This window comes from Peromyscus eremicus, chromosome 4, assembly GCF_949786415.1.
Source record: "Peromyscus eremicus chromosome 4, PerEre_H2_v1, whole genome shotgun sequence".
Lineage (NCBI taxonomy): Eukaryota > Metazoa > Chordata > Mammalia > Rodentia > Cricetidae > Peromyscus > Peromyscus eremicus.
This window is the reverse complement of record NC_081419.1, coordinates 91,032,532-91,047,076: the sequence shown is the minus strand read 5'-3', so window position 1 is coordinate 91,047,076 and position 14,545 is coordinate 91,032,532. Positions and strand designations below refer to the sequence as shown.

Sequence of the window (14,545 nt, the reverse complement as noted above, 5' to 3'; positions counted from 1 at the left end):
TTGAGACAAGGTCTCACTATGTATGTCTGACTGGTCTGAAACTTCCTAGGTAGAACAGGCTAGCCCCAAACTCACAGACTGCCTCTGCCTCCCAAGTGCTGGGATTAAAGGTGTGTACCACTATGCCTGGCTCTGGTTTGGTAACTTTTCAAAGCTCTAGCTTCCTCATTTTGAAAATAACAGTATTAATTACACCTTATAATTTGTGAATGAAAGTTTCGTGTAATTTGTAGGACAATACAGCTTTGTTTCTTCGTATTTTATATTTTCTGAAATGGTTTCAGGGAAGTAACAACAATAGGTATAATGCCTTCCTCCCTTTTACTTGGGTTATCTATTTTTAACATTCGCTCTATACATTCTAATGTATACAATTTTTATTTTATTTCATTTCTGTTTATCTATTTTTGCAGTGCTAGGAATTGCATTTAGGGCCTCACACATGCTAGGCAAGTGGTCTACCACTGAGCTACATTCCTAGCCCAACATTTTTATTTTATTCTGAATTGTAGCAAGGAGGTAATTATTTGATGTCCCTTTAATTGTTCTTTAATCTTGGGTGCCTTTCTTAAGACAAGACTATTCTTGTATGTAACACAGTGACCAACATTAACATGGAGACAACACTTTTACCTAAATTCGTATTTTAATTTTGTCTGACAATAACATTTTAAAAACTTCCAATACAGGATCCATTCTAGGATCACACATTATATTAAGTCTTTAATATGGGGGCACTTTCAGCCTTTGTCTACCATAATATCCACAGAGTACTTTCTATCACATTAGCTATCATTATTACTACAAAAAAGAAAAATTACCCACCTTAGTTATTTTAAGATTACTCTTTAAGGCCAAAAGAAAACAATCAAAAGCCACCTAAATAACCCTCAGATCATACATCCTACTTTATTTCTTCCCACTAGTCATAATGACTTCAATCCACTGTTTCCTAGTCTGCTCATTCCTGGTGCTCCTAAGACTAGGAATGCCACAAGAACAGAAATTTGTACTCAGCTTTTTGCCAAAATTTCTGACCCCAGAGCAACATGTGATATGCATATATACACACACATTATATGTTAAAAACAGTGGTGAGATCTGAGCATCTCCTCACCACTGCCCTCTATTCCAGCTATCTCCTTCATTGGCATGCCTTTTCCACACATTGCTAACAATCTCCTCAGACAGGGTAACTACTCTGCATGTGAAATATTTTCTTTTTTTTAAATAAAAAGCATACTTTGTTTCAACGTTTACAGTCTTCCCAAAGCTAGGATCAAAACCAAAATCCTAATTGTGGCTCCTTACACCCGAGAGATGGTTCTACTCCATCCATTCTCATTTCCTACCCTCTTCTTTACTCCCTTTACTCATCTGACAGTGACTCTGGAGATACATTCGCAGAGACAGACAGTGTGGAACAGGTCACTTTCTTTGCCTATACTTTATTAATACTTCCTACTTTAAGATTTCAATTCACAGCCAGGCAGTGGTGGTCCACGCCTTTAAGTAAGTTCAAGACCCCGGTCTACAAAGTGAGTTCCAGGACAACCAGGGCTACACAGAGCTGTCGTGAGTTCCACTCCCCCCCACGCCCCCACCCCGTCGACAAATCTCAATTCACACATACATTCATAAGAAAAGCCCTTCCTGACCCTAGACAAGATACAGTCTGAAAGTCTCTGACACTGTAATTTCAAACTGGTTATTTTTTAACACCTCCTTCCACTGAGTCTATAAACTGGATGCTATATTTGGCTATCACTGTATCCACCAATCCTTACAACACAGAAGCAAGCTTACATATCTAACAAACATCCTTCCTCAGAAAAATACACATGTGCATAGTTTCTTCAAAAAAAATGTAGGCTTCATGTGTTTTCCAGATTTCCACACACTGATTTAGGTTATACCAGTCTACAATTGACTTGTTTTCCAGATTTCCACACACTGATTTAGGTTATACCAGTCTAGTCTACAATTGACTTGTTTTCCAGATTTCCACACACTGATTTAGGTTATTCCAGTCTACAACTGACTTTTACAGGTTCTGTAGAGTCCAGTGGATAAACATTTTGGAATTTTGGAATTCATTATTAAATCAGTATTCCATGCTGATTTACTATTTTTTATACAACTATTTTTCAGAAACAGAAGTAAAAAAGAGGCAAATTAAATTCTAAGACTCAAGAAGTAAATACTGTATTGGTGTTAATCACTACAATACTTGTACTGTAACTCATTCATAAACGTAGGAAATGCAGTATTTTAGAAAATGTTAAACTGGATTGTTTGAAAACAGGAAGAATAAAAAACAGTTTTCTTCTAGTTACTATGTAACATGTCACCAAATCTTAATTTTAATGCCTGAAAATATTACTGAATTAGCTCGTTAGATTTTCTAAAATTAGTACTGTCCAACTGTTTCCTCTTAGGTAAAATCCCAATGTGATCTACACTACTGTCCACCACCCGTTTCCAAATGCTGTCTTCTCAGAAATACACACACACACAAAAAGAAAACAAGTTTTAAAGATGAACCTGAAAGAATACTGAAGAATGGAAAGAATAATGATGCAGTTTTTGGACACACATGAAGGCTTATAGAAGAGCGTCTACCTAGAGTTGTGCAAACACAGAGTTCATGCAAACAGGTACAAGGGCAACATACTAACTAATTATGAACCAGAACTCAATTTGTTCTTACCTACATACTAGGAATTTACTTGCTGATACTACACAATACATTTAATGTAGCAGAAAGCTTCTCTTTAGGAAAGGGCTGTTATGGTGGTAGCTACTAAGGGTTTAAGAGGAGCCAGTAGAACAGAAAGACATGCTACCTATTTATTATTACTACCCCCAACGAAAACCTTTGTAGATAATCTTCAGTGTATGCCCCAGAGGATGTGTTGTATCAAACAACGGTGACATAAATCTCAGATCCCATGTCTGAGTTAAGTAATTTCTTTCCCATTTAAGTCACATAAATTACAAAGCTGTTTCACATTTGACTGAAAGTAACATTAACTGAGGGAGACAAGGGTGGAGGAAGGGAATAGCAGGGAGGAACTATAATTATTGGAGCTTCTTTATAAGAGAAGACTCTGCATACATAAAATGAGTAATTCCAAGTCCTATTAAAACTATCCTAAATGCAACTGCCAGACATCATAAAAACATGTTTTAAAACCATAAATAGTTTGGTTTGCTTATTTCGCCATTCATAAATGCAGTTATAGTTTGAAATGCAAGGCCAGGAGCTTGGGCAAAAGTGTTTGTGGCACAAGTGTAAGGACCTGAGTAGACTATCTCCAGAACCCATGTAAAGATGAGCATGGCAGCGCGCATCTGCAATCCCAGTGCACCTACTGTAAGTTAGGAAACAGGCAAGAGAATCCCTGGAAGTTCTCAGGCCTGCAAGCTCGACATATTCAAAGGCAAAACTATGAAGACAAACAGGGTGGAAGGCAAAAAGAATGTTGTCTGACCTCTACAAGTGTGTCTTGGGATGTGTATATCTGTACACACACACACACACACACACACACACACACACACATACACGCAGAGAGAGAGAGAGAGAGAGAGAGAGAGAGAGAGAGAGAGAGAGAGAGAGAGAGAGAAACAGAGACAGAGATTGTATGCTTCAAATGTATCTCTACCTAATTTCATAACTCAAATTTTTTTCCAGGACTTATGTTTAGGAAATGGGTGAATTTCGTCAGGTCCCCTTGATAACCTTAATTAATGAGTTAATGAGACAGAAATACACACAAAAATACAAGTACACACACACATAAATAGCCTCATCCTCATTTCTACCCCAAAGAAAAGCTTATATTAAGTTAGTAAAATATGAAAAACTATTGTATATATTAACACAATATTAAATCAATAAAAGTAACTATAGAGAATACTTTCCTAAAATATTTTGCCAAGAATAACCCCCTAATTTGTGACTGATCCATTTAGAATGTGGTTGGTTAGCAAAGATCAAATTAAAGAGCCATGTTTTAAAATCACATTACTAATTGTTTTTAACTTGATCATTAACAAGTACACTTCTGTTAGAAAGTAAAAATGTATTATTCCTATTCTGGTAAGGTTAAATAGATATTAATTATAAAAACTATATAAAACTCTGGTATTGCATAATATTAGTTGAAAATGTGTTTATGCTGTGGAATATTTGTTTAATGATGCAAAGATGTGTTGCATTCTTTTTATGTTGCATTTGTTTAACTCTATAAAGCCGTGTTACTGTGCCTGTCTAAAACACCTGATTGGTCTAATAAAGAGCTGAATGGCCAATAGCTAGGCAGGGCAGAGGAATAGGTGGGCCTGGCATGCAGAGAGAATAGAGGGAAAGAAGAGGGAAGAGAGAGAAAAGGAGAAGAGAGGAGGATGTCAGGGGCCAGTCACACAGCTAGCTACGGAGTAAGAAAAAAAGAAAGGTATATAGAATAGAGAAAGGTAAAAGCCCAGAGGCAAAAGGTAGATGCGGTAACTTAAGAAAAGCTTGACAAAACAAACCAAGGCCAGGCACTCATAAATAAGAGTAAGTCTCCATGTGTTTATTTGGGAGCTGGGTGGTCGGTCCCCAAAGAGCAAAGAGTAAAAAAACCAACTACACTCTGGAATTTAAAAAATTCTACTACTACCAATTTATTAAAATCCAATATTAAAGGGAAAGAGAAAAAATGGGGTCTCTGTGCTATTAAGCAGAGTTAAAGAAAAGTGGAGAAGGATGGTATACTAGCTAATTTTCTCACTGCTCTGACAAAATCCCTGAGAAAGATAAATGATAAAGTCTAAGGAGGTAAGAAGCCGGTGACAGCAGCCTGAGGCGGCTGGTCACACAGCCAGTCAGGAGGGAGTAAGACGACTACTTGAGCTGTTTGGTCCCTTTTTATCCGGCCTGGGTCCCTAGGCCACAGGTCGGTGTGCTCCACATTCTGGGTCCGTCTTTCCTTCTTCCTCAGTTAAACCTCTGTGAAAGCACTCTAGAGGTCCAGAAGTATGTGTCCTCAGTGATTCCAAATCCAGTTAGGTTGACGAAGATTATTCATCACACAAAAGTTAATGAGCATGGATATTTTTAGTAAAGTGTCCAAAATAACAATATTGAGTTATGAAAAACAGAACAAACAGAAACATAACACACTCCCAAAGCATGATGAAAGATGGTGAAAAGAAATTTGGTACAGTAACTTGTTAGGTCTGTAGGCCTTGCACCCAAGAGCAGTTGGATCCCATTCCATGTCTACCACTTACTGTCCAGCTTACTTTGAAGAATTAACTGAAGTAACACACAAAGTATTCAGAGTGGTATTAACTGTCAACTTTATAGAATTTAGATTCACATGGGAAATAGGCACTGAGCAGGCTTGTGGTGAGTTGTCTTGATTACATTAATTGAGTGCGAAGATCTATCCTAATTGTAGATGGGGCCATGCCCTGGGCAGGGATCTTGGACTGTATAAAATGGAGAAAGCGAGCAGAGAACTAGAAAGCATTCACTGATCTTTGCTTCTTCAACTGTGAGAAAACAGATTTAAAGTTGGAAGGGTAAAGTTGATTTGGACAAGACCATTAAATTTCATCTGCCACCCACATGCTGGAAACAAATGCATGAAAGATGGTCTTTAAGGTGTGTAACATTTAAATGTTTATCCACAGTATAAAATGTATCTTGACAAAAGAATCACAGACTGCATTCTCTAGGATAAAAAGTGAAAATAGCCGGGCGGTGGTGGCGCACACCTTTAATCCCAGCACTCGGGAGGCAGAGCCAGGCGGATCTCTGTGAGTTCGAGGCCAGCCTGGGCTACCAAGTGAGTTCTAGGAAAGGCGCAAAGCTACACAGAGAAACCCTGTCTCGAAAAACCAAAAAAAAACAAACAAAACAAAAACAAAACAAAAAAAAAAAAGTGAAAATAACCCAATTCTCTAGTGAACTATACAACTACTTCTAAATGCCCAATGAATCAAGGAACTCAGCATGAGAATCGACAATCCTAAGAATCAAAGAGGAAATAACTACATAGGCGTGAAGGGCAGTGCATGAGGGAAGAGTTTGGCATATATAAAGGCCTAGGTTTCCGGAGAACAGGAGGCAGGGGATGGTATCCCATGTGGGACAACCAAAGCAGAATGTCTAAAATGAGTTTGTAACATAAAAACATTAGCAGATAAGAAAACCAGGAAGCAAAAAGAACTTGATGTCAAATGTACAAAACAAATATGCTCTTTTTTTTTTTTTTTTTTTTAAAGAATTTAGAGATCTGAAAAGAGATCGGATGACTGGTCATAAATACAATTCCTGCCAAGGTACCATAAGCCTTCTTGCAGGCAGAGGCAAGAGCAGCACTTAGAATGTACACAGAAGGGAAGACTGTAGGACCTACAATCACCCTGAAGAGAGAAGAAACAGTGGGAGGACTCCCTCTCCGGGTATCTTGCTGCTGATGCCCATACAGCAGCATGGGATACAGCACCTACAGGAAAACTGGCAAAGCTGAAGAACAAGAGGGAACCTATGAAAATGTGTTTAACTCATCTTAAAGGAAGACAGAAAGGTGATTCAAGGAGGAGGGACAACCTTTTCAACAAACTGTGCAGAGTAAAACAATCATAGTATTAACATCCTGCCCAAAGACAGAGAATCTTAAGTATCACACTAACTAAAAATTAATCTGAAACATAAAATACAAAACTGTAACACCTGTAGGACAAATTATAGGATATAGCCTCAGAAACCACAGTCAAGAGAAGAGTCTGTGGATTTGACACTAAAACTGCAGTCTACTAAAAGAAAAACAGATCAATGAACATTACCAAAAGTTAAAGCTCTGTAAGAGCCTATTAAATAATGAAAAAGAAAATTATATGCTGGGGGAAAACATGTACACAGCATATATTTCCACAGAGAACAAGTATCTAGAATAGAATCAACATTCAAGGCTCAACAGAAAGAAAGTACCCTAGTGAGGAAATGGGCAAGACAACAAATAATCACCAAGAAAGGGAACTACTAGCTACTAGGGAAACACCAATGAAACCAAACCTACAATGACTTTCTCACTAGATACCTAATTACTAAAATTGAAAAGTGAGTCCATGCAATGCTGACAAGAATGCAAATTTAACACAGCATGGCCACTTTCAATGTAAGTTTGGCAGCTTCTTGTATCATAAAACAAATGATTGCCGGGCGGTGGTGGCGCACGCCTTTAATCCCACCACTTGGGAGGCAGAGCCAGGCGGATCTCTTGAGTTTGAGGCCAGCCTGGGCTACAGAGCGAGATCCAGGACAGGCATCAAAACTACAAGGAGAAACCATGTCTCGAAACCCACCCCTCAAAAAACAAAACAAAACAAAAAACCCAAACGATTATCACAAAATCTACCATTTTTGATCATTTATCCTAGAAAAAGAAAAGCTATGTTCACAAATAAATAAATGTATGGTAAAATGTATACAAATGCTCACAGTAGCTTTATCTATGAAATGGCCCTAGAAGAATCTAGAAGTCCTTCATTAGTCAGTGACTAATATAAAAATAAACGATACTTAGATTGCAAAATACTAACAATAAAAAGGCCAGACTTAATGTGAGTTATGCTGAATGAAAAACAGAATTCTGAAAGGTTGCATACTTCCAATTCCACTTTTATAGCACTTTGGAAATGACAGAAATCATAGAAACGATCCAGAGAACAAACAAATCAGTGCTTGTCAGGCTAAGAGTGGTTATAAATATTAACAAGGAGTTGCTGGCTACTTTATATCATGCCTATGAATGTTAATTTATGTGCTTAAACTCTACAGATCTAAATACAATAAAAACTGACTAAAGATAAAACAGAAATCTGAGGTAGTTGTCTGTATGAATATTCTAGTATAATATACAGTTTTAGAAAATGCCATTTATCATTGGGAAACTGAGTAGAGGATATACACAAGATCTCTTTACATTGTTTTTATAACATTAATAATCTAAATTTGCTTTAATAAAGTTACAATATCTATGGGACACATTCTAAATATTAGTAAATTCATAAAAATTAGTAACAAATTCTGGTGGCAGGTGAGAAATACAAAAGTGCTATCTATGTCCACAATACAGGATAGCTCTCCAGGTAACATTATACTAGAAAGTCTGTAAATTCACAAAGAAAACAAGGGTCCTTAATCATCATTCAGAAAAATCAACTCAGTACCTAAAATGAGAAGTTACATGAAGAACTTTAAAAGACTCCAAGAATGGTAAAAAGGAAATGGTGATTTTTATGTATATATGAAAAAGATTAAATGACATACTCCTATGGCTTAATGATAAATCATTTATACTTCTCAAAGAATGAGCAAAACACATTCTACAAGAAAGTATTAACACTAAACTCTCTATATACAGTTATAATAATATAAGAAAGTCTGTTTGCCCAGAAATCTACCAGCCAAGTGTTAAGCAGGAAGCTGCCTGGAAATGATCTGCGTCCCTGCAAATTCCTCTGCTGTAGCTCTAACCTCCACTGTGGCTTCCTTTGAACACAGGCCTGTGAGAGAGTGACAAATGTCAAATGAGATGGGACATACAGGGCCTAAGTTGTTAGGAAGCCAGTGTCCTTGTAATGAAAGAGATAGCAGCACTCCTCTCTAGGCCAGAAGACTTGGTGAAGAGTCTGCCAAGGAGGAAGTGCCCTCATCAGAAACATGCAGGCAACACCCTTGATCTGACTCTGCAACTCCCAGAACTTTAAAAACATTCATTTTTGTTGTTGAAGCCATCCAATCAATACTGTATTATGGCAACCTGAGCAGGAAGTCCAGAACATAGAAAGACAACAGGAAATGATTAAATACAGACAGGAGTGATATTAATTAACCAGTCAACTAAAAGCGTGGATAGTCAGATTACAATTTAGAGTCTGATGAAAGTAGTGGAGAAAGCTAGTATTCAGCACCAATAATTTCATTTGAAGATTTGGACTTTAATTCAGTAATTAAGAAGGCTACAGAAGTTTAATAGCCTGGACAGTAGTGTAGCTCAGTAGTAAAGTTTTGCCTAATAAATATAAGGTCTGGGTTCAATACCCAACACACCAAAAGCAAATAAGAAACAGTTCAAAAGGAAACAGAGCATATTAGAATGGGAGACCTAGTCTGAAGCACCAGTGTTAGGCACTATAGAGAAAGATGACGTCAACACAACTAACAAGTGTGACAGACCATACCAGTATAAATCATTTCAATATAGCAGAATCCACTGAACAAATTGAGTAACTAATGAACTGACTGGTGATCATCTTTTAAAACACACAATTCAATCTTAAAAAATGTGACGCACAGGCTAAAGAAAGGTCAAAGTATGAAAGGTGAAGCTGTCTCAAAGAGGAAATAAGGGCAGCCAGAAGGGTAACTGGCCAACAACTCCCAATCCTAACTTTCAGGAACCAGGTACCACAAGGCTCCAAAAGACAGCAAACAGTAAGAGTAATGGTAACAGGCAGGGTTTTTCCTCTTCAAGAGGTATCAGCTACATTAAAAAAGCAACTGCTTTAAAACTACTTCTGAAAGAAAGTCACAAAACTTATGGGTGTCTACAAAGATCCTAAAGGTGCAATTGACTTCTGTATCTGTGGACTGACCTTGAAATTCAAAGGTAACGATGGACTGGTTGAACACTGCTGGCATCTGTCCCAATTCCATTTATTCACAGCAAAGCTGATTTTCTCAAAGTACTCTATCTCACCCAATTCTATTTTTGGCCTGTGGCAACAGAATGCAAATCTGCTCTCTACCATTACCTAGAGTCATGTGAGCATCTACTTAGAGTCTCCTTACTACAGAATTTTAATTAAACTTTTTCAATATTTGTTTTATGTGCATGAGTGTTTGCCTGCATGTATGTCTATGCACTGTGCACACGTGTGTCATGCCTGGTGCACAAAGTCAGGAAAAGAATCTCCCAGAAGTGGAATCACAGATGGCTGAGAGCTGACATGTGGGTTCTAGAAATCGAACCTGGGTACTCTAAAAGAACACCAGTGCTCTCAACCCTGGGGCTATTAGTTCCATACTTGTAAGAATAGATATATATTGCTTTAGCTGATCCGTAAGTACTCAAGCAATAACATGAAAATAACTGACAGTCTATCCTTGAGAAGAATGCAGCTAGACAGATGAAAACAAAGCTGATGAGGGCCAGATTGTTTCCTTTTGAAAGAAGAAAATAAGATTCTCCATAGGAAAGTGATTGGTAAATACAAAGGATTATTACTCCAAGCTTTAGAAGGTTTGCAATGGCAAACAATATAGATGCTACAAAGAACTGAGTAAAGCTGGGCAATGAGAAAAATTAGGAGTCTTATCTGTGGCAACATAAAAAAGATGCAGAGGAGGATGACAGAGATGAAGTACGAATAAAAGCCCATTTGAACAAGCAGAGGTCACAGTGAATCCCTAGGTGAATGACTATTGTTAACAAATATTTTGATTCCACTTACCAAATCCAAAAAAGTCCAAGATTTGATATAGCATACTATCCAAAACTAACATCATAACTGTATCCTACTTTAAGAATGCTCAAGCTGTGGAAACCTAACCATACAAACTAAAGTATAAATCACCTTCACACAGATGTTACCCAGTCTTTTCAGTCAACCTGCCATTGGCTACTCAACTTCCCAAACAAAAAAAAAAAAAAAAATCTTCCTACACCCTTTCTTCTAGCACTACCTAGCATATTGCTTATTCAATATTTACTTATCTTTCAGTAGAATGTATATACTCTGAGAACAGAGATTTTCATTTACATAATCCCAGTTCTTTTAACTGGTTTGGCACAAGCATCTACTGACAAACCATGTGTTACATGGTTGGAAGGACAGTTCACCTTTAAAAAGGTAGTATTAAAACTAGTTATAGTATATGGGTTCAACAGGCTCTATCTGGGAATATGTGTGTATGTACAAATAAATATGTGCATGCGATAGCAACTGGTGAAAAAGGAGGCTATGAATTAGCGGGAGAGGTACATAAGAGGGTTTAGAGGGAAAAAAAGAAAGGAAAAAATATAATTCAAATACAATCTTAAAATATTCTAAGCTTTTAAAATGTAGTTATTAAAAGGACATGCTGTATGATGTTGCTTTTATAGTGATATAAAAATTCACCAACTTATTGCCCAGCACAGAATGAATGAGAAAATAATTTACAAGATAGGAAAAATAAAATCAATGCTGATAAATATTAATAAAAATAATACTAAAGACAGAGGAATTTAGTGAGCTTAGAAGAAAATTACAGGCAAAGTAATGTAATAGGCATTACATTTAAGGGCAAAAGAGGAATGTTAGGAAACTACAAAGTCCCAAGTGGAACAGTACAGCCCTGACTACCAACCATATCAGGAGAACCTGCTGGGAAGAAGACCAGAAGGTCAAGAAGACAGAGAGTCCTCAGGAGGGATAAGAAGGCCCAGAGGTGGAAGAGCTGATATGGAAATATAGGATATGGATATGATAGGATAAAAGGGTGGATTGTTGAACCTACTTTTAAAGAGCAACTTGCTTAAAATGTTTTACATTGGTATAGATTTTTTAGTTTACTGATACAATTTTAAAGTTAATTTTGTTATACTGTATATATATATATTTCTACTCTCGTTTACGGTATTATGTTTATGTACCTCATTTAAATTGTAATGGATAATTAAGAAATACAGATTAATAATTAGTCTTCTATGATAGTGAAACTTATAGTCATGTTAAGTTTTCTAGGCATACATAGATATAATTCAATTAGGTAGGTAATCTTCAAACACTTCAAAGACCTACAGAATATGGCATTTAAAATGTTTTAAAAACTTAGACTTTCTGGACAATGAGATACCTGGCAGCACCAATTACTTCAAAGAGGAGGATGGGCATTGAAGACACTCTATATGGAGTTTATCTTCTTCTTGGCAAAAATAGCCATTTGGGCAAGAAACTGTTCTTGCCTGGACTGCTTGACAAAATGTTGTATCGACTGGACATGCAGGACCCACAGGAAGGTGACCGCTGAATTTTGCAAGGCAAAATGGTCCTTCAGGTTCCTACTTCGAAGAAGAAACTGCCAGACATTCTACAGGACACAGAAAGAAATGACTAAGAGACTCTAGGCCTATGGGCTGAAAATGGATGCCCCAACATTGCAGAAGAACTTTAGGAGACTGCCCAGGCAGCCATCTTTCTCTGTCATTCTAGATTTTTGGAAATTGCTTGTAATGCACTTCCTGTTTACTTAGGTAACATTATATTCTTCTGGGATCTTTGATGTAGTTGAAGACTAGATAGTTATAATTTTCCTTGGTTATGATAAAAGATAATTAGATATGAAACTTTAGACTCACAAATATAGGATGATAAAATATTTTCTTTAATTTTGCAAAATACAAATAGACTAGATATTGTAACTGTAACTCTTGCTTGATAACTGCTTTATTGTTTGTCATTTTACTATGTTAAAGTTAAAATCTTCCTTTTTTTTTTAAAAGATTTATTTATTTATTATGTATACAGTATTCTGCCTGCACATATGTCTGCAGGCCAGAAGAGGGCACCAGATCTCATTACAGATGGTTGTGAGCCACCACGTGGTTGCTGGGAATTGAACTCAGGACCTCTGGAAGAAGATAAAATAATTACTTAATGCCCATCACTTCGTTTAAAATGACACTGACCTCCTTTCTTTATTAGGGAAATCTTAAAACACTGATGTCTTTCTACTGTGGGTTGAACTTGGTAAAAGTACAAAACAAGAATTTCCTCTTAACCTCTGAGTCATCTCTCTAGCCCTAAAACCTTCCTTTTTGATTAAACAGAAAAGGAGAAGTGCTGTGGAATGTTGTTCTGTATGCTGTGAATGTGTGTTGCTCTGATTGGTTGATAAATAAAATGCTGATTGGCCAGTAGCCAGGCAGGAAATATAGGCGGGATAAGCAGACAAGGAGAATTCTGGGAAGAGGAAGGCTGAGTCAGGAGTCGTCAGTCAGACATAGAGGAAGCAAGATGATATGGTAGAACTGAGAAAAGGTACCAAGCCACGCAGCTAAACATAAATAAGAATTTTGGGTTAACTTAAGCGTAAGAGCTAGTCAGTAATAAGCCTGAGCTAATGGCCATACAGCAGTTATAATTAATATAAGCCTCTGTGTGTTTATTTGGGTCTGAGCAGCTGTGGACCAGGTGGGACACAGGAAAACTTCCAACTATAATGAGTTGCTTTGGGGAGCAACTGTGAAGGTCAGAGCTGAAAGTGAAAGTCAGAGGCTGTGATCTGCAAGGTACAGCATCAGCAGAGGAACTACTGTATGTGGGCGGCACACAGAAATAAATAGCACAACACCTCTCCTCCCACTTCTCCCCTCTTCCTAACCTTGATATTCTAGTTCACACAACAGTCTTTCAGGAGACAGAACTGCCAAGAAGGCCTAGCCCTAAATAAAAGCTAGTAAAGTTCTTTAGTTTTCAGTGGCACACACTTCTATAGTATGGCCATTTGACAGTGGAGTAATTCAGAGGTATCATTGGAAACTTAGCAGGAAATTCATGTTGTGTACTTTTACCAAGTTCAACCCACAGTAGAAAGACATCAGTGTTTTAAGATTTCCCTAATAAAGAAAGGAGGTCAGTGTCATTTTAAACGAAGTGATGGGCATTAAGTAATTATTTTATCTTCTTCCTAGGAAATATTCTCATTTTGTCATGGTCTCCAAGAGATAGCAAAAAGCCCCACTTTTAAAAATATTGTTGTTGAAGAAATGAAAAACTATTTTAATAAAAATTTATTTTTATTAATTGTTTATCCACAATCTATTTATTAATTCTAAAAATAATTCCTTGATTTCCTCAGTAACTTCCCACACTAGAAACATGTGTCTTTCCTTTTCTCAATTCAAAATTACCTTAGTCAATTAATGTTTACATTAGTAACTATTTTCTAACCTTCTTGTTCTTATTTTCAAAGCGCCTTAAGCAATTTTTCTGTTTTAGGAAGGTCTCACTGTATCTTCCTCTTGCCATTGTATAATCTTTGGGAATCATAACAAGTAATTACAAATCAAAGGCTGGAAAAGTCAGTCTTCTGTTAAAGCAAGACTCTGTTTACCACTTGGGGGAGGGGGCTAGCTTTCTTTAATTCAAGGGTCTTATAGGCATCTTTAATATCACCTAGTATGTCTCTCAGTCAGCAGTGACCATGTGCAATTCTTCCTACTATTTATTTTCTTAAGGGGCACAAGTTCATTCAAGAGTCTAAAGAACAAAAACTTTACTTCTATAATTCAAAGGGACTGAACTCTTCTTAGCCCACAAAGGAGTACAGGATAGTTTCTATCAACTACCTAATTATCACATGGAAAACTATTAAAATACAATGTTTATTTACTAGGAAAACCTTTTTAAAAAAGTAACTATTAATTTGAAAAGAATTTATGGATTTCCAGATTTGAAGAGTAAGGAAGCCTTTGAGAAAACAAAACCAGACCCCCCA

At 36.9% G+C, this 14,545-nt stretch overlaps 1 protein-coding gene across 1 annotated transcript in view; it reads right to left on the bottom strand.

The window, feature by feature from the left end:
* Nucleotides 1-14,545, bottom strand: part of Spred1 (sprouty related EVH1 domain containing 1) — a 79,802-nt gene that overhangs the window by 23,513 nt on the left and 41,744 nt on the right. The window lies entirely within an intron of this gene.